This window comes from Oryx dammah, unplaced genomic scaffold (genome assembly GCF_014754425.2).
Source record: "Oryx dammah isolate SB20612 unplaced genomic scaffold, SCBI_Odam_1.1 HiC_scaffold_29, whole genome shotgun sequence".
NCBI lineage: Eukaryota > Metazoa > Chordata > Mammalia > Artiodactyla > Bovidae > Oryx > Oryx dammah.
Genome location: NW_024070213.1, coordinates 83951862 through 83976019, shown reverse-complemented (window position 1 = coordinate 83976019; position 24158 = coordinate 83951862). Strand labels below are relative to the sequence as shown.

Sequence of the window (24158 nt, the reverse complement as noted above, 5' to 3'; positions counted from 1 at the left end):
CCAAAGTATTGGAGTTTCAGCTTCAACATCAGTCCTTCAGATGAACACCCAAAGTTACTGTGTTCCATGCAAAAATAAGAACAAAAAAGAAGGAAAACGCAATATAATAGAAAATAAAATGTCTTAATTTACCAGTCTATTCAAGATACAAAACAAAGACCATTTCCATTTGATCCATAGAGCTATACATAGGTGCTTTTTAACTTTTTATAAATAGAATCTCTGAAAAGTCATTCCACCCCCCCCAACCCTCCCCCACCAAATCTGCTTTGAAAGAAAATAGTTACTTAAGCATTTGTGGTGGAAACTCAGGAGGCCATATGACCACATCTGTTTCTACACTTTGAAAATGACTTGTACATACACCTAGACATTCCTCATGGGTAGGTCTAAACTTGGTGACAATGCATATGGAAACTGAACACTTTTATTTGCTAAAATCCTAGAAAAAAAATAAACAGAGTCTCACATTTTTCATTCTAGCTGGAGTGAGAAGACATCTAAACATGTGTTTCATCTCTTTGCCACATACTTCTAAATCCTAATATTAGTGCGGTAAATACTATCTATACCAGATATAAAAGAAATATGTAAGCTGTATTTCCTATGACAAAAACATGACCCAAAACACTGAGAAAAGTCTTTGGGGGATATTTTCAACAACTCACTGCAGTCTCATTTTTTTCTGTTTCATATTGTAGTTCTTGCTCCTGTTGATGCTTTTCATAATCGGGCGTGGGAGTGATAAAAATCTTGTTTACTTAACAATTGCCCCAGGAACACCAGTCTACGTGGTGACACATTGGACAATGAGCAATACAACAGACTAGTTATTGTTATCCTACCACCAAATGGGCAGATTTAAAAAGCAACTAAATTTATCTTCTGAAAATTAAACAGCTTTGTTGAGACCATGAGTCTTAGTAGTCTAAATAAGTATTAAGTCTCGAGACATTATTGATATAATAAATATACTTCAACATTATTCTGTTTAGGAGAAAGACAGGGCTTGATGTCAGTACGAGTACACTCATGTGAGAACAGTTCATTATGTCAGCAACTGGAAGACCAACTGTTTGAAAGAGGAAAAGATGGAAAGAAAGTAAAATATCAGGATGGATAACACCAACTTTTACCAGCATTGTGTTTATTACCATTTCTACCCGTACCACCTAGGAAAAAATGGCCTGTTTCCCAAAAAGCATAAGAATGTTTGCTAAGAATACTAAAGATTTTTAATGTTGTTTTTTTGTTTCTATAAAGCTTTCTGTTTGAAAACACCTGCATATATGATTCCTTATCTCTAAATTTCCGAGAATAAATTGACCTGGAGGCAATAAAAAATAAAAAATTTGACGTGCTAGTCATTTAAACTGCAACTCAAATTCTAAGCAGTCTTATACAAGTTAACTGGAAATTAGTGAGAAGTAGCATATGTGCATGCTTATAAGACTTCCCTGCATTTAAGAGATAAGGAAATGGAAGTTGTGGGGTCCTTCTTTGATCAAGAAGCTGCCTCAAAGAGAGCCAGGCATCCATTCATGTTGCCAGCTTATCCAGATACTGATTCATAATGATTAAAAAGGTCTTACCTTTGAATCAACAGGTTCTGATTAGACAAACCTATGTGGGTGGACAATTTGAGAATTAGTACAAGAAAGCCAGCAATCTCAAATCCCATAGTGTAAGCAAAAGGTCAGTCATTTATTGTGGCATCTGAAACATGTGTCTTGGTACATTTTGGGGTCTTCGTGTTTTGTCAATCTTATAGGAAAAAAAAAAAAATCCAAAGCAAGCCAAATCAAATCTCCCTAGATCTACCAGCACATTTGCATGTTTAAACACTGTGTCTTGAGGACACATTCAGAGGTAAATATGTACCGTGTACTGTTCAGCTTCACAGGTTGGTTAATGTTAAACAAAAACATGTATTGCAAACAGTATCTTATTATGAGGCTGCTTTCTGAGATTCCACGGGTCAGGGTCAAAACCTGCCGTTTTCTAGCTTTTCAACAGCACTAATCAATAGTTTAACAGATGAAATAATACTCTAATGAACAGTGACAATACACTTCCAAACCAAAAGGTGTTGCAACCAATTTAATTCTACGAATGATTTTGCTAATGTCACATTGCCCTTATAATCAAACAGCCACAAAAATACTTTTTATCTCTATAATGCTTAAATATCCATTATCTCATTTCATCCTCACAGTCATAATGATTCTTATTAAGCACAATTTTAAAGACTGAGTTCTAGAATATTTAAATTCTTTTATTTACTTTTCAACAAAGAAAATAAGTACCATATTAGCTTTCGAAGTTAGAGACAATTCCTTAAGCATACACATATAACAAATACATAATATTTATTATGTGTCAGAAACCCTTCTAAATGTTCTACAAATAGGGACTTAGTTAATCTCCACAACAGCAGGGGGAGGGAGGCATTATTATCTCCTTTTTACAAAAGAGGAAACTGAGACATGGAGATAAAAAAACAACTTGCCCAAAGTCAGACGATTATGAAGTGACAAGAGGCAGATTTAAGTTTAGGCAGTCAAAGTCCAGAACCTGTACTAGATTCAACTACACTAAATGAGACGCAGTGTAGACAAATATACTAAGAGAGCATGTTGGCATGGTAGCAACGCTTCTAGAAAGCAGAGACAGCACAGAGGAGGGAGGGATTAACTCTGCTTTGTAAAGGCCTTCAACTAGTAGGCAGCAGGATAGGGTTTAGATCTGAATCCTTGAATTTGGACTCCAGAGTCCGTGTGCTCTCCATTTCACAGGGCAGCTCCATGTTTGATAGAAGAATTGGGAATTACAGGGAGAAAGCAACAATTGCGCTTATAGTGCCCTAGCATATGAACCAAAGGACAAAAGCTCAGTTTGTTTAAAAAGGGGAAAAAAGCACTGTGAATCCTAATAGATATAAATGTAAACGTACATACAGATCTTTCGTATATGTAATGTAGAATATATAATTTAAAAGATATATATAGATATACAATTTAAAAGATATATATAGATAGCCACCAAACTCTTGTATATTTCAACCCAACTGTGAAGCTCTCCAGTCATTTTTGTGACTTGGGGTTTGTCAGAAAAAACAGCCAGATGTTTAGAAGTAGAAGGGGAGACTAAAGACAGGGAGACACTGATGGGCCCGGTTATAGGAGGTGTTCAGTGTTTACACCCTAATTGAGTGATTGCTAATTGACTGATAGAAAACAGGAAAAGGAAAGGAAAAAAAAAGATTAAAGACAATTCATTCTGTTATTCATCTTTTAGCTTGCTAAAATTTTGATGAGTTATTTAAATCTAAATATTTAAGATAGGAAGTTTATGTCAACGATCAGAATTTTACGACCAAAGAGTCTCTAGTGGAAAACCACTTTGCTATTTCTTTGACAGTTATATAAATATAGTTACCATCTATTTACATTTCTAAGTTTTGTGGTTCAAACGGTGGCAAAAGGGACTCTATGGGAAGAAAAAAATAACTGTTTTGCCAGTATGAATGATAGTCATGTTTATAAGTGTTTTTCCATCACACAGTGGATCCTCAATAGATGAATGGGTGAATTTCATTTACTTCTTCCGGTGGTCTTGTTGTCACCTCAGGAATTATATACTCTTTGTAAATGAGAAAACGAAGGCCCACAGAGTTTACTGAGTTGATAGTTCCACAGCTAGTAAATGATGGATTTAGACCTGGACCCCAAATCTTTAGAATCAAGTGCAATGGAAAGTGTTAGCATAACAAAAGAGAGAGAGACCTTGTTTAGCCATTCAAATTCTTTGGCTGTCAAAGATTAGAAGGGATGAATAGAGACAGTTTCAAGACAGAAAATGTGAACTCCTCTGAGGCTTCCTCTGAAAAAGCTGTTAAAAGTCATAAGTTTCAAAGGAAATGTCATCAGTCTTTTAAAATTGAAAAAAGGCCACAAGCAAAATTATTTGCCTTACCATGATTGTCTTATGTGCATGTAAAAATCAGATCACCCATCATTAAAAAGCAAGTATCAGTCTTCCAATTGTTATTTATTACACTACACTAGATACTATAAAAAAAAAGAATTAGAGACTGTAGACACTTGAAAGTTAGGACATTAATATTACTAAGTACATTACTCATATATAATTTACTTGGTTATCAATCCTCACTTAGATGTATTTTTAAAATAATTAAGGAAAGTTTACCAGGACAGTACAAAAACACATTAATAATACTTTCCTGCTGTTTTAATATTTAAAAGATGGTAGGAATTCTTTTTGACCAATACAATTTGCCATAATTTTATCCATATTAAAAAGTTTATGTCTGCTTTCTCGCCATCTTTGATACAAAATTCTCTCTATTTTGATAGCTTTCGAAAATATACCATCTTTACCATGACTGACATACATTTTTTGCAATTAAATTAATAAAAACTTTGAAAAAGGAAAAAAGAAAGAAGTTTAAATAGGTTGAACCTGAGATACAACTTAAAATATAATCTTCAAATATCTAGGAATAACTAAAGAAAGGGTCAAGATTTCTATAGTTAAAAATTCAATTCCTGTAAGTCTTATAATTACGATAGTTATGTGAGAGGTGGGCCATAAAGAAGGCAGAGCACTGAAGAACTGATACTTTTGTACTGTGGTGTTGGAGAAGATCCTTGAGAGTCTCTTGAACTGCAAGGAGGTCAAACCAGTCAATCTTAAAGGAAATCAACCCTGAATATTCATTGGAAGGACTGATGCTGAAGCAGAATCTCCAGTTATTTGGCCACCTGATGAGAAGAACTGACTCATTTGAAAAGACCCTGAAGCTGGGAAAGATTGAAGGCAGGAGGAGAAGGGGACCACAGAGGATGAGATGGTTGGATGGCATCATCAACTCAATGGACATGAACTTGGACAAACTCCAGGAGATGGTGAGGGACAGAGAAGCCTGGCATGCTACAGTCCACGGGGTTGTGAAAAGTTGGATACAACTTGGTGACTCAACAACAAATTATATATTTACATCATTTTAAGCAAAATGCCTCATGAACGTGAATTTTTCTGTTCTTAGGAAAATTATAATACAACAACCCTGATGGTGCAAACACAAAGCAGTGACCCCAGCTCACCTAAACACAATGCAGGAAAGCCTTTGACTGTGTGGATCACAATAAACTGTGGGAAATTCTGAAAGAGATGGGAATACCAGACCACCTGACCTGCCTCTTGAGAAATCTGTATGCAGGCCAGGAAGCAACAGTTAGAACTGGACATGGAACAACAGACTGGTTCCAAATAGGAAAAGGAGTACGTCAAGGCTGTATATTGTCACCCTACTTATTTAACTTATATGCAGAGTACATGATGAGAAACGCTAGACTGGAAGAAGCACAAGCTGGAATCAAGATTGCCAGGAGAAATATCAATAACCTCAGATATGCAGATGACACCATCCTTATGGCAGAAAGTGAAGAGGGACTAAAAAGCCTCTTGATAAAAGTAAAAGAGGAGAGTGAAAAAGTTGGCTTAAAGCTCAACATTCAGAAAACGAAGATCATGGCATCTGGTCCCATCACTCCATGGGAAATAGATGTAGAAACAGTGGAAACAGTGTCAGACTTTATTTTTTTGGGCTCCAAAATCACTGCAGATGGTGATTGCAGCATGAAATTAAAAGACGCTTACTCCTTGGAAGAAAAGTTATGACCAACCTAGATAGCATATTGAAAAGCAGAGACATTACTTTGCCGACTAAGGTCCATCTAGTCAAGGCTATGGTTTTTCCAGTGGTCACGTATGGATGTGAGAGTTGGACTGTGAAGCAAGCTGAGCGCCGAAAAACTGATGCTTTTGAACTGTGTTGTTGGAGAAGACTCTTGAGAGTCCCTTGGACTATAAGGAGATCCAACCAGTCCATTTTAAAGGAGATCAGCCCTGGGATTTCTTTGGAGGAATGATGCTAAAGCTGAAACTCCAGTACTTTGGCCACCTCATACGAAGAGTTGACTCACTGGAAAAGACTCTGATGCTGGGAGGGATTGGGGACAGGAAGAGAAGGGGACGACCGAGGATGAGATGGCTGGATGGCATCACTGACTCGATGGATGTGAGTCTGAGTGAACTCCGGGAGTTGGTGATGGACAGGGAGGCCTGGTGTGCTTCGATTCATGGGATCGCAAAGAGTCAGACACAACTGAGGGACTGAACTGAACTGAACTGAACCCTGGTGGTTATTACTGTTTGCAGTAGCCTTAAACTATCACCATTCCAGACAAAGCACATTTTCTTCATATATCTGAAATTGTGCGCTCTATGTGGCATTGCTGGGCCAGTCTTTTTAAATGAACTCATCTGAACCGAACAGAACAGAGAAAAAACAAGGAGCCTTAAACCCCTGTGATCCCACCAGTGACTTTGCCAGTCAAGTTTTTTTTTTTTTAACATTTCAGGAACACCAGACAGCTGGGAGCTGCTTCTTACCTTCTTGCTTTTTCTTGTGCTGTCTCTCTACCTGCAGTCTGCTCCCCACGCCATTGATCCTAGCCAGCTCCTGTTTATTCTTTCAGTCTAAGCCCAGCTTCACCTCTCCGATAAGTCTTCTCTGTCCTTTTCAAGCTGAGTTGGGTGCTGCATTTCTCTGACCCCCGCTCCTCATTCCCCTGGGCATTTCACATACCTCATTATAGCATCCTGACCTACATAGCGGATTCCCTGGAGAGACCAGGGCTTCTTGAGAACACAGACTAGGTCTTCTATTTTTGTCTATCTTGCCTTAGCCCCTACCTTAAAGCCTGGCACATAGGTGTTCAATAATACTTATTGAATGAATAAATGAAGATGACTGCTTACTGGGCTGTAACAGAAACTGACTATCTCAGTTCTCAATGAGAAAACATTGAGGCTCCAAATATATTTAAATATCTCTATTTTTCTCAATAATACTTTGAGAGTTATTACAATACCTCTTGCCGATTGGGAAGAAAAACAATCCATCCCTCCAGAATAAACTGGACATGGATAAAATTATCTATACCTTAAATAACTCAAATGCCCATTCAGAACTGAAGTTTTTTTTTTTTAAGAGAGTTGATTGTTTCTGGTCAAGCATCCAAAATATTCTCACTAAAAATAGAGATTTAGTTTGTGGCTAATGTCTGGGATTGATTAACAATTTTTACAAAACCTAGTATTTTAATAGTATTTATTATTTTTTTCATAGTAAAAGTAATCCATACTCTTTAGTTTATGGGAAAATATAGATGAGAAAATAAAGATTATCAACATTTTCACAATCTGGAAATAAACACTCTTTATATTCTGATATGGGCAACACTGGGAACATATTATTGTTAGAGTTTGCATCTTGCTTTTCAAAATTTATTATAATTATAATTTTCTCATGCCCTTATTATTATTTGAGTATTCTTTGTACACATGATTGGTGATTACTGCTTAATATTCCAGGAATCCAGCTCTCTATAAAAGGATAATGGCTCCTTGCATGTAGTATGGACATTCACCATACCATCTCATAATTGTCTTTGAGCACAAGAAGGAACTACTCCATTTTAATATGTGGCATGATGCTCAATTAGAATAATTATAATGTTTCTTGTTGCACCCCTTAAATAAGTTCTAAAGAATTGTTTTGGATGCACACATTGAGACAGCACCTTTAATAAAGACTTTCACTCATTCAACATTTATGCAATACCTAGGCATAGCCTGTTCATAGGTAAACAAACCTGTTAAGGTAAACATACAAAAGAAATTATTTACAACTAATCTAACTTGGCTGTCTAGACATACTTGAATTTATCCCCAAACCTCCTAAGTATACCATCTGCCCAAATGTCCCTCTCAACTGCTGTCCTGCTGAATGAGGTCAAAACAGTTACTTTTTCTGAGTCAGCTTTCCTATATTTAAAGAAAGTCTGGTGTTAACCAGCCCTCCAGGAAGTATAATTCCTAACTCATAAAACCCATAAAGTACAAGTAGTTCAGTGAATCTTGCCATGCTGGCTTCCTGCTAACCCATGTAGCAGAGGACAGTACATCTGTCAACATGCTGCAAAGAGCTCTGACCTCACCATGACCTGGCCTTGGGGGTTGCTTACTGCTCAGCAGAGAGAGAGCTGCCCCCTCGCTTACTGAGATCTGACTCAGGAAATCATCTGCATTCCCAGAAAAGTCCATTAAGAAATGTCAACATCACCAGTATAAGTCTCACTCAGCTCAAATTCCTTTGAAGAACACCTTAGGGTAGACTTGCTTGCCTGGTTTCAAAATTCTGGAGAGGCCAGCTTGAGCCTATCTTTTGTTATTAGGGATGCTGATTCTCGTACAGGATGGATTTGTGTCATCCCCTTTTTGGAGAGCCCCTTCCCTTTAAAAATCTGCTGGGTGATTTTTTGGTCTCCTTTGCTGTCTATCTCCTCCCAGTCTAGCCTGGCAGCCTATTGGGTCCCAGCTTAAGAAACTGTTGGTTGTCCAATCCAGGCAAGATGACGCCAGGATTACAAAGTCCAATCACTGATGAAATTACAAAATCCAAATGCACAGAAATTGTTTTGGAAGGGAATTTGCTTTGACAGGAAAGGGAAGGGAGAGAGCAATGAAAATTAATGTGCTATGCCCGAATAGCATGTCGTTTTTAAAACATTAATTGCTGTTTGTTAGAAAGGTAGTCAACTCAACTTAGCACAATGTTAATACTGCATTTTATGTGAAAAACATAAATTATCAAGGTGGTTTATTTAGGAAGTGCTGTTATAATTTAATCATTATTTCCTAGAAGTGCGGTTTTCTCAAGCAGGCATTTTACATGATAGGAATCATATAAAGCAAGGGACTGGTGCTGAAGCTGAAGCTCCAATACTTTGGCCATCTGATGTGAAGAGCCAACTCATTGGAAAAGACCCTGATGCAAGGAAAGATTGAGGGCAAGAGGAGAAGGGGGCAACAGAGGATGAGATGGTTGGATGGCATCACTGACTCAATGGACGTGAACTTGGACAAACTCTAGGAAAAAATGGTGATGGACATGGAAACCTGGCATGCTGCAGTTCACGTTCACAACTTGGTAACTAAACAACAACAATTAACATTTAAAATTTCAGTACATTATTTAAGTTATAAGTTATCCACAAGCCCCACAGATCTTGTTATCTTTCTTCACCTTGGTGTAGCCGCTCAGGCAGAAGCCTAGAACGAACTTGAGATACGCTTTTCTTTGCATCGTTTCAATGTGGGATCGAGAAATGAAATGGACCAGAAGGATCTTAGTTGCTTGAAAGGCAAAACACAGAAAACAAAACATGAACAACATGAGCTGTCTTCTAACTAGTTTTTTTTTTTTTTTTTTTTTAATCAGCTGAGGCTAAAGGAATTTTCTATTTAGGTCTGTGGCTAAGTCAGTAAATTTGTCAACCTGCCCCAACCTTGTTTGCTAATTTTGCAACACGGTGACTATTCAAACATTTCCAGAATGCTCCATTGTATAACTATAAAGGTGATTTAGGCTGGATTCAAGAAAGGGGGACGCCATCCATCAAGCAATTTCCTCAGCACATGTGGGTCATTGCCCTTCTCTTGGTCAGGGAATTTTTTATTTTTATTTTTCTGAACAGAAAAGCAGAGCCTCTCCTTGGGGCCAGGCTGGGCAGCCTTTTGAGAACTCATATTTGAGAGGGTCCCAAATTTAGACTTTTAGAAGGTATCATCAAATAAGGCTCTTCATAAAGTCACTTGTATTATATGTGTGTTGAGGTGTTATTTTGTGAAATAGGAACATTGAAAAATGTATGACAGTTCAGAAATCTGCTTTTGGATTTTTAAAAAATTTAAAAAGTATTTTTGAATCCTCTGCTGAAGAGGAATTAGAAAATTATTCATTTGTATTTCTATGTTTACAGTTAATTTGGTATGTGGTTTTTGAGGGTCACATTTACATTTTTTTTCTTGTAGTCCTTATTTTCTTCTGTAAGTTGAGATTAATAATTTCATAACTATGAAGAGAGAGACCTATAGCACATCTATGCTTCCCTCTCTCTACAGTTGAATCAAAGGACCTACATGCTCAGATCACCTCCAGGATAACACGAATTCTGTGATTTGAATGATTTAGGAAGAATTCTGCAATGTTTCTATATGGTTTTTCTTGTTTTTTAAACAATGTATTCATACTAAGACAGATAAGATGAAGAATTTGGAGGGCCAAAGAGTGACATCAGTAAAGATCACAAATGCTCTTTGTCCCTGGAAGCCGGAAACCCAAAAGCCAGAGAATAAATCCTAAGTTAAAAAGAAGTAATCAAAGTCTTGTTTCTAATTGCAGTTATGATAGCATCTTCCATTTCTAGAAATGGCTTGGTCATTGTAGATGATTACCTACAATACTATAAAAAAATAGTTGGATTAATTCACATATTGTCTGTATTTGGAAGCAGTAATATTGTAGGATGAGGATAGATCTATAATCTTGGCAACTGATCAACTGTATTCAATTTTGGGTTCACAAATCTAAAACCTAGAAATTGTAAAAGATAACTTATTGAAGAATAAGGCCTCGTAAAGACGGTATAGCAATTGAGAGAATGACTTTGAAACATATATTCAGTTCAGTTCAGTTCAGTCGCTCAGTCATGTCCGACTCTTTGTGACCCCATGAATCGCAGCACGCCAGGCCTCCCTGTCCATCACCAACTCCCAGAGTTCACTCAGACTCATGCCCACTGAGTCAGTGATACCATCCAGCCATCTCATCCTCGGTCGTCCCCTTCTTCTCCTGCCCCCAATCCCTCCCAGCATCAGAGTCTTTTCCAATGAGGTAACTCTTTGCATGACGTGGCCAAAGTACTGGAGTTTCAGCTTCAGCATCATTCCTTCCAAAGAAATCCCAGGGCTGATCTTCTTTAGAATGGACTGGTTGGATCTCCTTGCAGTCCCAGGGACTCTCAAGAATCTTCTCCAACACCACAGTTCAAAAGCATCAGTTCTTCAGCGCTCAGCCTTCTTCACAGTCCAACTCTCACATCCATACATGACTACTGGAAAAACCATAGCCTTGACTAGACGGACCTTAGTCAGCAAAGTAATGTCTCTGCTTTTGAATATGCTCTCTAGGTTGGTCATAACTTTTCTTCCAAGGAGTAAATAATAGTTGGTGGGAACTTGCTCAATCCAGAGAGCTCAACCCTGTGCTCTGCAACAACCTAGAGGTGTAGGATAGAGGGGGTGGAAGGGAGGTTTAAGAGGGAGGGATATATGTATGCTTACGACTGATTCACATTGTCGCAAGATAGAAATGAACACAGCACTGTAAAGCAATTATCTTCCAATTAAAAATAGACTAAAAAAAGACCATGTAGCACAGAAAAGTTAAAAAGAAACAGAAGCAAGGAAAAAGGTAGGTGACCTAAAGGGAAATTAAAGTAGGAGCAAAGAAAAGCACTTGAATACAGATACAAAGGCAATACAAAATTATTAAAAATTAGGTGATTTTGTTTCTTAATCATTACTGTTTCTACCCATATTCTTCCAGTTTGGCTATAACCACATTGTATTTCCAAGTATTATTTTGTCCCATGACTAAAATTAGAAATTTGGGTACAATCATGAGAACAAGATGTTATCTTCCCTATGTCATTGCAAAATGCCGTGATAGTCTGGCTAAAGGATATATATATATTGCTGACCAATTTTTAACTTTATCCAGCTGGAACTTTTCCTTCAAAGATGTTGATGAAGGTAGAAATTTGAAACAAGATGAGTCGTGCTTTTAAATACAGGCAAGGGAAAAAATCTAATTTAATGATGGGTAAGATCTGAATCAGTTTGAGTCAGAAAGTTTGTACTTTTACTAGATAACATATTGGGATATATATTCCAGGATCTTCTCTGTACTGTTTGAAAATGAGAACCACAGATTGATGGGGTGCTGAAGTAGATGAGTTACCACTATATATTCTCTTTCTCTATATAAAGAAATATAAAGGTTTCATTACACGTTTCTTATTCCTGATAGAAGTATCACATAAAATTCACACCATGTGTTGTGAGCTAGTGAAAGTGATAAATAGAAACAGTAATACAAGAAAGAGTCAAACTACCATTGACCCCACTTCAAATCCTTTTCATTTGCCTTCTCTTCTGTCATTATTCTCAGACAGGTAAATATCACCAAAGCCAAGCCATCAGTCAGCCTCTTCAGCATCTTTCTTGAACTCTTCTCCATGTCTACCCTATCATCCCACCTGTATCCTTCCCTGCTGATTCTATGATTTTCTTCAGAAGCTTTTAAGAGATCTTGATCACAGAAATCTGAGTTCTCTAGATTTAATGCCTTTTATAGCCTAAAGTATTCCATTCCAATCTGTTTTTCTCTGAAAAGTCTCTGCTGCACCCAGACTAGTTTTCACTGTTGCCAGAATATGCTTCTAGCATTTCTACACTTTGCCTCCAAAATGCCTCTCCCTTTCATCTCTACCCATTGGAATCTCACCCAGACTTTAAGGCCCTTTTCAAGATTAGTAGGCTCCCTCAAGTCTTGGATGATCTTAGCCCCTGGGGACTTTTCATCTTCTAGAGTCCTGGAGTATATGATATAATTCTGCTAATATTAATCATATTGTAATCTGAAAGCTGGGTATCTCTTTAAGTGGACATATATTACACCTTGCAAACCAACTTCCCACTTCAACCAAGTCTCACCAACTTCCCACCTCAACCACCTCTGTTCTTGGTGGCACTTCTATGAATTCCTTATGGAAAGGATCATAGTATCTGTCATTTCATTGTTCATACTTGCTTCATTATTCACTATCCACATATTTTTCATTTTATTCATTTTTTAGAAGTTTGTACATATTCTGGTTCGTTACCTCTTTGTAAATGGATGCTTGTACCAAATTAGATCCTATCAGATTATGTGGCATTTTCATGTTTTAAAAATCAAAGAGTATACACCTACTGTCAAATGTATATGAAATTACATTATGATATAATTTAAGAAATATTCAGAACATAAAACTATAATGCTTAAGTCTGTATTTTCCTTGTAAAAAGAAAGTTACTATGAGTTTTGTCAAGACCAAACCATACATTTCTTCATTAATCTTTGCATGTCCAAATATGTCAGATATCTAGGGAGAAAATAATTGCACAATAAAAAAGTTCCTAAGTCATTTTAATTTAGCTAACTTTTGTCAAGTTAGTTTTTATCTATGTATATTTGACTTTTGAGTCAATGTCAGGAAAGTTTTCTGATAAGAATTTTGCAATTAGAGTAGGTTCTAAAAATATATAAAACTCTTCATAGAAGTCTCTTATGTGTACTTTTCATTTTAATCCAGCATGCTCATTTGCTATAATTACTTAGTTAGCTTGAAGAACATAAGAATTATATGGATGCCAAGACTTAAAATTTGAGAGGTAAAACTGTAGGTATTTATTCATTTATCTCCACCCTATTTTGCATGAAGATATACTATGAAATGAAACTGTATTATTACATGAAATTTTGCTAGAACACAAATATTTCATTTTCTAACAATTAGCTCAGGTTTTTGCTTTCTTAATTTTATACTTATCTGATAACTTTGCAAACAGAAGAAAATCTTAAGTTGGAAAGATAATAGTTAAATGATGGAAATAACTTGAAAAGAAATATTCTTTAAATTTATTTGAAATTTAAATTAGTGTTGTTGTTGTTGGTCAGTTGCTCAGTCATGTCTGACTCTTTGCAACCCCATGGACTGTAGCTCATCAGGCTTCTCCATCCTTCACCATCTCCCGGAGTTTGCTCAAACTCGTGTCCATTGAGTTGGTGATATCATCCAACCATCTCGTCCTCTGTTGTCCCCTTCTCCTTCTGCCTTATATCTTTCCCAGTCTCAGGGTCTTTCCCAATGAGTCAGCTCTTTGTATCAGGTGGCCAAAGTATTGGAGCTTCAGTTGACAACAAATTAGTGTATTTGTTATCATTTTTCCCCTAGGCCATAATAATTTTCATCTGATCAGGGACAAAGTTACAAGGTAACTGAAAAATAAAGAAGCAGAACTAAAAGACAGATGAAAGTAAACATACCATGTTAAAGTTAATAGACCAAATGAGCCTATTTGCAAAGGAAAAGAAAAATGGATAATTGGACAGTTTACTTAATGTTTAATTTCTTGCATCAACACAAGATTTTCTCAAAGAACAATGTTTAGTTGTTGTGTTTTTTTTTTTTTCCAGAAATAGGAAATTGACACAACTGTTGCAATCTAGCATCTAGCATTTCTTTTGATTGGTTACTGAAGAGCTCATCGATGTTATAAATATTAAAAAGGCAAAGAACTCTTAATTCCGGACTGATTTTTTAATCTGTTTTCTCACTTAACTTTTAGAATGTTGTCTGCTTTATACATTTTTATAACAGAATGAATTATTTGCCAACACATTTTAACTCTTCTTCTGATATATGGAAAATCAAGTAGATTTTTTTGAAAGGGAGAAAATGTCTGTTTAGAAATTATCTAAAAACTCCAAATAATGTTTTACTTACTCAGCACATTACCTTTGAAATGGTAGCAGAATCTTGAAAGGGCTTATGTTTTCCAGCCTCACATCACCTTGAGTAACTTGGTGCTGTTGTGTCTGTTATTCTAATATAACATTTCCTCTGAATAAAATTGACGATTCCAAAGAAAATAACTCTTCTGCTATTTAATACTTTCTACACTTTCTGATTGTAATAATTCATTAAGTAGTCTGATTCCATTATTATGGTATTACTTTAATTTGACTTCAGTTCATAAACCTCTAGAAAAATTAACATTTCAGATTTATCAGTCAACCAAGCTGTAGAATCTTGATACAGAAAGATACCTGTCAAGGTAAAGCTTTCAGTAAGTGACTACTTTGTTGTATAAAAGCCAAAATTCTAAAAGCAAACAGAAATTGGTGTAACTGGTGTTCAATCTGAGTGTAAAACAGTAAACTGATTTAGCTTCTCTATTTTTTTAAGAGCTGACGCAAGTTGGACAGAGGGAGGTGTTGGGGTGAGGGGTTGGTGGTGATTGGCTTCTCTAGCTCACTCCCACTGGTCTTTAAATCATTGTCTAAGTCCCCAAAATTTCACATAAGTCAACTCTGCAACAGGGGTCTGCTATGCCACACAATTCTGGAAAGACTGCACAGGACTGGATAAATAATTAAGGTAAAGCTGATTTTACATGAAAACTTACAGTGTTGAAATAATGCTTCATTTCTTCTTTTTATGGTATTGATTATTTATTACTTTTCTTATAAAAAATCTATTCAATATAATGTCAAATATTGAAATTATTTACCCAGATCCTGGGAGGAGACTCTGGAATGAAGAGTTGACACAGTTTGTCTTAGGAAAAAGTATAACATTTGAGATGTACACTCAGTGTTATTAAAGATTTTCTTTATCTTAAAGACAAAAACACCCACCAAAACTTAGTTTACTCAAAGAAGGAGCATCATACCACTACAGCAGATGTGAAAGGCTAAGTGTTTGGGTGGCGTCATTTTCAAAAGAAAAAAAAAATGTTGTGTCTTAGCTTGTGTTTTTATGTAACCGTTTTAGTGAAGGAGTATTTTTACAGCAAATTTACTGGAAGAAACTGACAGATTAGTAGAATATAAGCAAAGCTTTAGATATAGAAAGGCTGGAATCAGATATCTAAAAATTAGATCTGTACTCCTCAAATGTATTTACCAGACAGTGGGATAATTCTCAATGCATTTTGAGCTTCTTATAGAGCATATGGTGATTATTTTAATTAAATGTCTAGGTGATAACGAAACTTTTATAACTCAGGGAAAAAATATTTTAAATGATGATATACATCATATTCATGGACAATTCATTGACTAAGTTTTATTCTTGACAAACTAAAAAAAAATTAGGTATGTTTCTTGGAAAAGATAGCCATTTGTTTTACAAGACAACATCTGCCATTTTTTCAGATTTATATTTAGATAGTGTTTTGGGATTTTCTGGAAAGTCTTTCTACTTCTAAGAATTATATCAGTAACATTTAAATAACATTTAGTTTTGAGAGCTCAACTCTTGACTTTTCTTAAACTATGTTATACAGTGTGCTTTAGGGGTTACTGAAGCTATTATTTTTAATATATGAGTTAATTTTTTAAAAGTTAAACAGTTTATTTCAGAAGGAAAAAAGTACCTCTGCAGGTGGTCCAGTATGTATTATATAGAATATAGACATTTAGAACTTAATATATCCATAATTTATGACAGATTATTAAATATTATGCATTAACATGGATAGCATAAGGAGTTCACTGTGTAGTATTAAATATGCTACATATTGAGGAACACTTCTGGAAACAAACTACTGTTTGGGAAAATAGGAACTAAAATTTATGCAGGAATTTAAGGTATTTCTTAACATTAAGATGACTAGAGAATCTATGTCTTTTTCTAAGAGCAGAGCTAGAAAATTTATAAGTGAAATAATGTATATGGATTTTATGAATAGTCCTTTATACTTCATCAAAAGGCTGCTTTAATTCTTATATTAGCAAGCATGTAATATTCTTAACAAAGGGACAAGACCTCAACATACGGTAAATTCTTTTAACTTTCCAGTTCTCCCTTGATATTATTTCTAAGCTATGTCTAAGTAGAGGAAGGGAATGAAAATGGTAAAATATTAGTACCAGCAATATGAAGTTGTCAAGTGAATGTGTACACGCTTAGTCACTCAGTCATGTCTGACTCTGAGACACCAATGACTATAGCCCAGCAGCTCCTCTGTCCATGGCATTCTCCAAGCAAGCATACTGGAGTGGATAGCCATTATCTTCTCCAGCAGATCTTCCTGACCCAGGGATCAAACCTGGTCTCCTGCCTTGCAGGGAGATTCTTTACCATCTGAGCCACCAGTGAAGCCCAAGTCAAGTGAATACAGTTTTGCTATTATTGGCAGTTTCTTTTGTAAGATGTACTTCAGACTGACAGTGAATGCTTTTATGAAAGCTGATTTCTGTGAGAAATCATGCCATAGACTAATGAGTAATCTGAGTATCAAATGTGATTAGAATGACATTGTTGGGGAAATTGTTTAAGAGAATTTTACATAAAGGTAATATTAGATTCATTTCATTGTCAAATCTATATTCATTTATCCAAGATATATTTTGGATGTGGATTTAAATCAGCTCCTTTGATGCAAGATAATTTGGCTTTTAGAAGTTGTGGTTGGTGGTGGTTTAGTCACTAAGTCGGGTCCAACTCTTGTGACCCCATGAACTGAAACCTGCCAAGCTCCTCTGTCCATGGGATTTCCCAGGCAAGAATACTGGAGTGAGTTGCTGTAGGATCAGCAACTTCCTGCTCATCCAACCGAAGGGTAAAATCTGCTACCTGAACCTAGACTTCAGAGTAGATTCATCAGAACTGGACTGGCATGAAAAACAAATAGCAATGGTGGGAAATTTAGCTCCTTTTGTGCTTTCATTTATCAGGTAAAATAAATGTTTATAAATAATACTACAAAGAAATGTTATATATAATGTTTAATAACTAAAAGTTGAATATAAGGAATCAGCTATTTAGGACATTCAGATAACATAATAAGTATGATGAAACAAAGACTTCTAAATGGTGATAGTGTTCCAAATACTTTTGTTTCAAATTTTGATTTTGTACCTTCATGAATGAATAAAGTAAAATGGCAATGCAGAAGATCACTGGACTCAAATATCCAGTCTGTTTCGGCAAAATTTCTATTGCTGAGAAACCTAACTTCATTAGCGAGAAAGGCTAGACTATAGAAAGTTCTGTCAAATCAAATCTGGTTTTTCTTTTAGAAGAATTTTGAACATTCTTTGTACAGCAAAGCTGTTCTTCTTCTTGGGAACCAGAAGGGAACATGTCTATTTCACTTTGAAATGTTAACCTATAAAGCTATAATAAGAATTGTACTTGCATTTATAAAGGAGGTCATATAAAATTGCCTTGGTCTTCGAAGAATATGTCACCAGGTACTGTGTTAGATAATGGAAAATATGTGTAGTCTACAAACCTGACCTTGTCCCACCTTCATGAAATTTTTTTTTGCCTAGCAGAGGAGACAGTTATTAATATTCATCAAATAGTCATACATCTAAAAATGTAAGTTCAAAGTGTGATGAGTTTGTAAGGAAGAGGAGGCCATGTTCCATGGGGGAATCTAAGTTAGACATGGGGCCTCTCTGACCATGTGGCATTTAAAGATTTTCAGGTTCTTTTAGTTAACGGTGGGAGACACTTTGTTAAGAATGTGGGGAAGGGAATTCCAGGCAGAGGGAACAGCAGGTTAAAAAGGTCTCGAGGTGGCAATGAAGAAATGAAAGAAGTCTAGGGAGTCTAGTGAGTAAGGGGGCATGTGATTCAATGCAGGACTCCAGAGCTCTGTCTGAATTAAACTATATAGAGCCTTATAGCATGTTAGGCAATTTGACTTTATTCTGAAAGGTAATGAGAAAAATAATGTTAGGTCCTTCAACATGTAGTCATTTGGATTAACATAGTGGTCATGGAGAGAAAAGTAAATTAATTTTAAATAAAATTTAAATCTTTCTCTGCCAGAAAGATTGATATGGTGATAGATTGAACATGGGAGAGGGGGCACAGTATAGAGAGGGGGAAGTACCTATAATGATGACCAAATTCCTCTGTTTCTTTTAATATTTATTTTATTTATTTGGCTGCACTGGGTCTTAGTTGCGACACACAGGATTGCAGCATGTGGGATTCAGTTCCCTGACCAGGGATTGAACCCAGGCCCCCCTGCACTGGGAGCACAGAGTCTTAGCCACTGGACCACCCAGGAAGTTCAGCCAGATTCCTCCTGTTGTTACCGAAAGGTGTATGGGGTCTGGCTGCTTGACCCCCAAAAGCCAATGAATAGGCAGGTTGGTGGAAAGGAAAGTTTGCTTTATTTCAGATGCTGGCAACTGGGATGGGGTGGGGGAGGGCAGACATCTGTCCAAAGGCCAAATCTCTGCCCCTGCCCCCACCATCCCTGAAGAGCAGGGGATGAGAGCTTTTATAGACACACAGAGAGAAAGCTATGTACAAAAACAACACAGTCAGCTCTGACAGTCATCTTCAAATTGATCCTTGGTGGTCTGATCAGTCTCATCTTGGTTGTTTTAGGTACAGTTAATCTTCAGTTCTAGGGTCCATTTGTTCCCATTTCTTTGTGGCCAGTTCTCAGAATTGCGGCAGCTCATGTCTTGGGTACAGTCTAGTCATCATTTAGTTAATTCTTCCACCTGATGTTTGAGTATCTGTAAGACAGCTCTCTTGCCTGAAAATCCCATGGATGGAGGACCCTGGTAGGCTGCAGTCCATGGGGTCACAAAGACTCGGACACTTACTGAGTGACTTCACTTTCACTTTTCACTTTCATGCATTGGAGAAGGAAATGGCAGCCCACTCCAGTGTTCTTCCCTGGAGAATCCCAGGGACTGCGGAGCCTGGTGGGTGGCCATCTGTGGGGTCGCACAGAGTCGGACATGACTGAAGCGACTTAGCAGCAGCAGCAGCAGCAAGACAGCTCACAAGATATGGCTCAGAATATTATCTGTAGCCCTTGAGAAAGAACTAAAGGTCCTTGACTATGCTTAATGACTACATTATTATTATTATTATTATTAGGTCTCCTTTGACTGTTTTCCTTAGTTTCTGCATTTCTCACTTCTCTGATTAAACTTATTCTTTAACTAAAGTTTTCCACAGGCAGAAGGCAGGCAGAGGGGAGGAGGGCAAGAACTATCGGGTCCTGCTCTGTTTCACTGTGAGCACTTCTTATGAAGTGCCGGGTACTGAGATAGGGAGCAGCAGAAGAATCTATGGCCATGAAAACTAATATATTATATATTATATTATGAAAAGGGCTCCCCTGGTGGTTCAGACAGTAAAGAAGCTGCCTGCAATGCAGGAGACCCAGGTTTGATCCCTGGGTCAGGAAAATCCCCTGGAGAAGGGAATAGCAACTCACTCCAATATTCTTGCCTGAAGTTTCCCATGGACAGAGGAGCCTGCTGGGCTGCAGTCCGTGAGGTCGTGAAGAGTCAGACACGACTGAGCAACTGAGCACACACACATATTATGTTACTATATTTTTCAGTCACAGCATTGTTCTTTTCTAGTCTCCCCAGGGAATGATTCATTGATTAGTTTATTTTTTTTTTGTTGTTTATTTTTTTTTTGTTAGTGTGTTTTCTTTTTTTTTTAATTTATTTAAGCATTTATTCAGAGAAAAAAGTAAAGATTACAATATAAGAGCTTGTTCAAAAATCTGTTTTCTCTACTAAACAAAATTCATCAGGTATAGGGATTCTGTCTTATTCGTGCTTTATCTTTCATAGTTTCCGGCTTATAGGTCATTCTCAGTATTTGTTGAATAAATAAATAAATACCATCTTTATATGCTTTCATGTTGATTAATCATGTGTTAAGGTTTAGCAATTATGCTATAGTCTAAATGCTTCAAAGGGCCTACTTTGTGCATCAGGCAAATGACTCAGTGTATCTAATTTCTCATAATGTCCTAATTCATTTAAAATTGTGCTTTTAGCTGTTGTTCCCTTAAAATAGATCATAACAGAATCTTCAGAGCTAAAGATATGAGCTGTGAAACTGTGTTCCAAATTAGGTGAGAAGATATCCTTTGACCAGGATCAAAATTAGGATTAGGGGCCTTTCTTCATGCAATCTGTCTTATCAGACAAATGGCCTGAGGTGGTAGAGAGCTCAGGGAAACCCAGAAACTGAAAGGAGGCCAGAATACCTAGAACAGTGAAGCGAGAAGAGTGTGGAAGGAGTGAAATCAGGAGTAGAGGGACCATGTGGAACTTGTGGGCATGTGGAGAATTTTATATTTTATCCTAAGAGTAAAGGGGAGACAATAGAGGATTTTATGCAAATAAACGACATGATCTAAGTTTTGTTTTTAAAAGATCAATATGCCTGTTTGTAGAAAATGAATGAGGAGGGGGAGGGTAGGCAAGAAAGGATGAAGGTATCAGTTATGATTGTTGCAATTGACAATGTAAGAGAGTTTGGACAAAGCTGATGGTGGAAGCAATAGAAGGAAGTGGACTAATTTAAGAAATACTTTAATTGTTGTAAAATCAACTAGACTTTAGTTAAAAAATGTTAAGGATAAAAAATTAGAAGACTGATATTTCTGATGTGAAGATCTGGATAAATGGTGACAACATTCTTTGGACTGGAAATATTGGAAGAAGGAGGAACTGTCACAAGTTAGATTTTAGGCACATTGAATTTGAACTGCCTTTGAGATACACAAACGTATATACATCATTGGACACGTGTAACTGGAGGTCAGAATGAAGTCCTTGGCCAGAACTGTGACTTAGAGAGTCCATGGTTTATGAAGCCTTGAGTAGATTGGAACAAGGGGAGTTTAGGACCTATCCTTGAGGAATTCAAGCAAAGAAACTTCAAATGAAATGATCCTTCTTAAAGGAACAAAGTCACAAGAGATCTGTAAAATAATAAAACTCAGCATTTAAAAAACTAAGATCATTGCATCCGGTCCCAACACTTAATGGCAAGTAGATGGGGAATTAATGGAAACAGTGAGAGACATTATTTGGCGGGGGGTGGGGGGGTAGTGGGAGGGGGGGGGGGGCGGCGGCTCCAAAATCACTGCAGATGGTGACTGCAGCCATGAAATTAAAAGAAGTTTGTTCCTTGGAAGAAAAGCTACGACCAACTTAGACAGCATATTAAAAAGCAGAGATGTTACTTTGCCAACAAAGGTTTTTCTAGTCAAAGCTATGGTTTTTCCAGTAGTCATGTATGGATGTGAGAGTTGGACTATAAAGACAGCTGAGTGCCAAATAATTGATGTTTTTGAACTGTGGTGTTGGAGAAGACTCTTGAGAGTCTCTTGGACTGCAAGGAGATCAAGCCAGTTAATCCTGAAGGGAATCAGTCCTGAATATTCATTGGAAGGACTGATGCTGAAACTGAAACTCCAACACTTTGGCCACCTGATGCAAAGAACTGACTCATTTGAAAAGACCCTGATGCTGGGAAAGATTGAAGGCAGGAGGAGAAGGGGACAACAGAGGATGAGATGGTTGGATGGCATCACCAACTCGATGGACATGAGTTTGAGCAAGCCCCGGGAGCTGGTGATGGACAGGGAAGCCTGGCGTGATGCAGTCCATGGGGTTGCAAAGAGTTGGATATGACTGAGTGACTGAACTGAACTGTACTGATCAGCAACAAATGGAATTTTAAGAATTCCTACAAGCCAGGAAGCAGATAGGGGTGGAAAACCTGTGAAAGAGAAAAGGAACCAGGGTAAACCAGGTAATTGGGCTTTTTCCAGAGGCAGTCCAGTAGGAGTCCCAAGTTAAGTCAGTATACACAAAGAGGAGGCATGATTCAAGAGCAACCAATGACCACATGTTCACCAAGGAACTTTGGTTTGGACTCTTCATCTGTTTGGGCTGCCTCTTTTGGTCAAAAAATAAGGCTGCAATCTAGTCTGTAAAGAGAGCCTAAGAATGAACTCTATAATAGATATTAAGACCCCCACAGCAGGCAAAGAGAGATAACAAGCAAAAATGGAAGCTCCACCAAGAGGAAAATACATCATTGCGTTTTACTCCCTGAGGAGCCTTCTCTACAGTGCCAGCTATGTCTGGGAGTGGAGTCCTGCAGTTGCTCTGCACACAGACTGATTGCATAGATGCCACTTACCCCAGACCTGTTGTTTGCTGTTTAGTCACTAAGTTGTGTCCAACTCTTGCAACCCTGTGGACTGCCTCTTGCCAGGCTCTTCTTTCCATGAGATTTCCCAGGCATTCCCTTCTCAAGGGGATCTTCTCCACATCAAACCTGCAACTCCTGCATTTGCAGGCAGACTCTTACAGGGGACCTACAAGGGAGCAATCTATCAGTGGAATGAGCCTGTAAGATTTCAGAGAAACCCCAAATACTAGTTTTCTAAGTTAACCAATATACTCTTCATTCATAAATATGAACAGACAACCTAGGATCATTAAGAATTTCAGGAAAGCCGGCAAATGGAAGAGAAGAGCCAAGATGAACAACTCCAGGAAAAAATACATAATTTAGGGAACAACAAGAGCTTTTGGAAACTTGAAATCAATAGCCTTAGAAAGATTTGTGTAAATACTGCATCTTTAAAATGAACAAAAGAGATGGTATGAAAAAAGAAGAGAATAAACAAATGATCAGAAATTAAAAACATGATTGTGAAAAATAATTAGCTGGCAGGTTGAAAAAGAAAATGGGTACAGCTTAAAAGTAAACAATGGTTTTCTTACTCTACCCCCAATACTTTCTTCTGGTACCAAAAGTGTGAGTTTTTCCCATACCAGCCAATTCTCCCACACCAGCAGGGAGTCCTACAATGTAGTCAATTCTGGCTCTGTTTCCTGGAGTTAGCATCAGATCCCACATATTACGGGCTCCGTCCCACAGACTGCCTCCACTTCAGATGCAATGGCAAGTTCAGACCTCCTGTACTTCTGACCAGTCAGCTGTAAGTCAGATTAAATCGTGTTCTAGAATCACTCACAGAACTCAGGAAGACAGTTTGCTTACTAGATTACTGGTTTGTTATAAAAGGATATAATTCAGGGACTGCCAGATGGCAGAGATGCACAGGATAAAGCATGAGGAAAGGGACTCGGAACTCTCATGCCCCCTCTTTGTGGACCGCTCTCCCAGCACCTCGGTATGATAACCGCTCCAGAAGCTCTTCAAACCCCTTCCGTGACGGTGTTTAATATCTAGACAGGACTAAATAATTGGCCATGTGTGATTGACTCAGCCCACAGCCTCTCTCCTCTCTCAGTTGACTGGAAGTAGGGTTGGAAGTTCTAGCTCTCTAATCAATTGGTTGGTTTCCCTAGCAAGCAGCCTCCATCCCAAGGGCTTTACAAAAGCCACTTCATTATCATAAACTCAGGTGTGGTTAAAAGGATCTTGCTATGAATAACAACAACAGCAATAACAACAAAAACATCTTTATCATTCCAGAACTATTTCAGGAACCGGGTACAAAACCCAAATATTAGTTATGTAATTGCATTTGGAGCTTTGTGCCAGAAATGGGAATGAAGACCA

The 24158-nt window shown here is 37.4% G+C and overlaps 1 protein-coding gene across 3 annotated transcripts in view; it reads left to right on the top strand.

The window, feature by feature from the left end:
- Positions 1 to 15104: 15104 nt before the first annotated feature.
- Positions 15105 to 24158, top strand: part of LOC120857927 (sodium-coupled neutral amino acid transporter 4) — a 48999-nt gene continuing 39945 nt past the window's right edge. For 2 of the 3 annotated variants that reach the window (XM_040233824.1, XM_040233825.1), the window contains exon 1: positions 15110 to 15197. The gene's annotated coding sequence lies outside the window, so the exon portion shown is untranslated. Of the gene's footprint in view, positions 15198 to 24158 lie in introns of all 3 variants that reach the window. The other variant, XM_040233823.1, reaches the window with a different exon arrangement.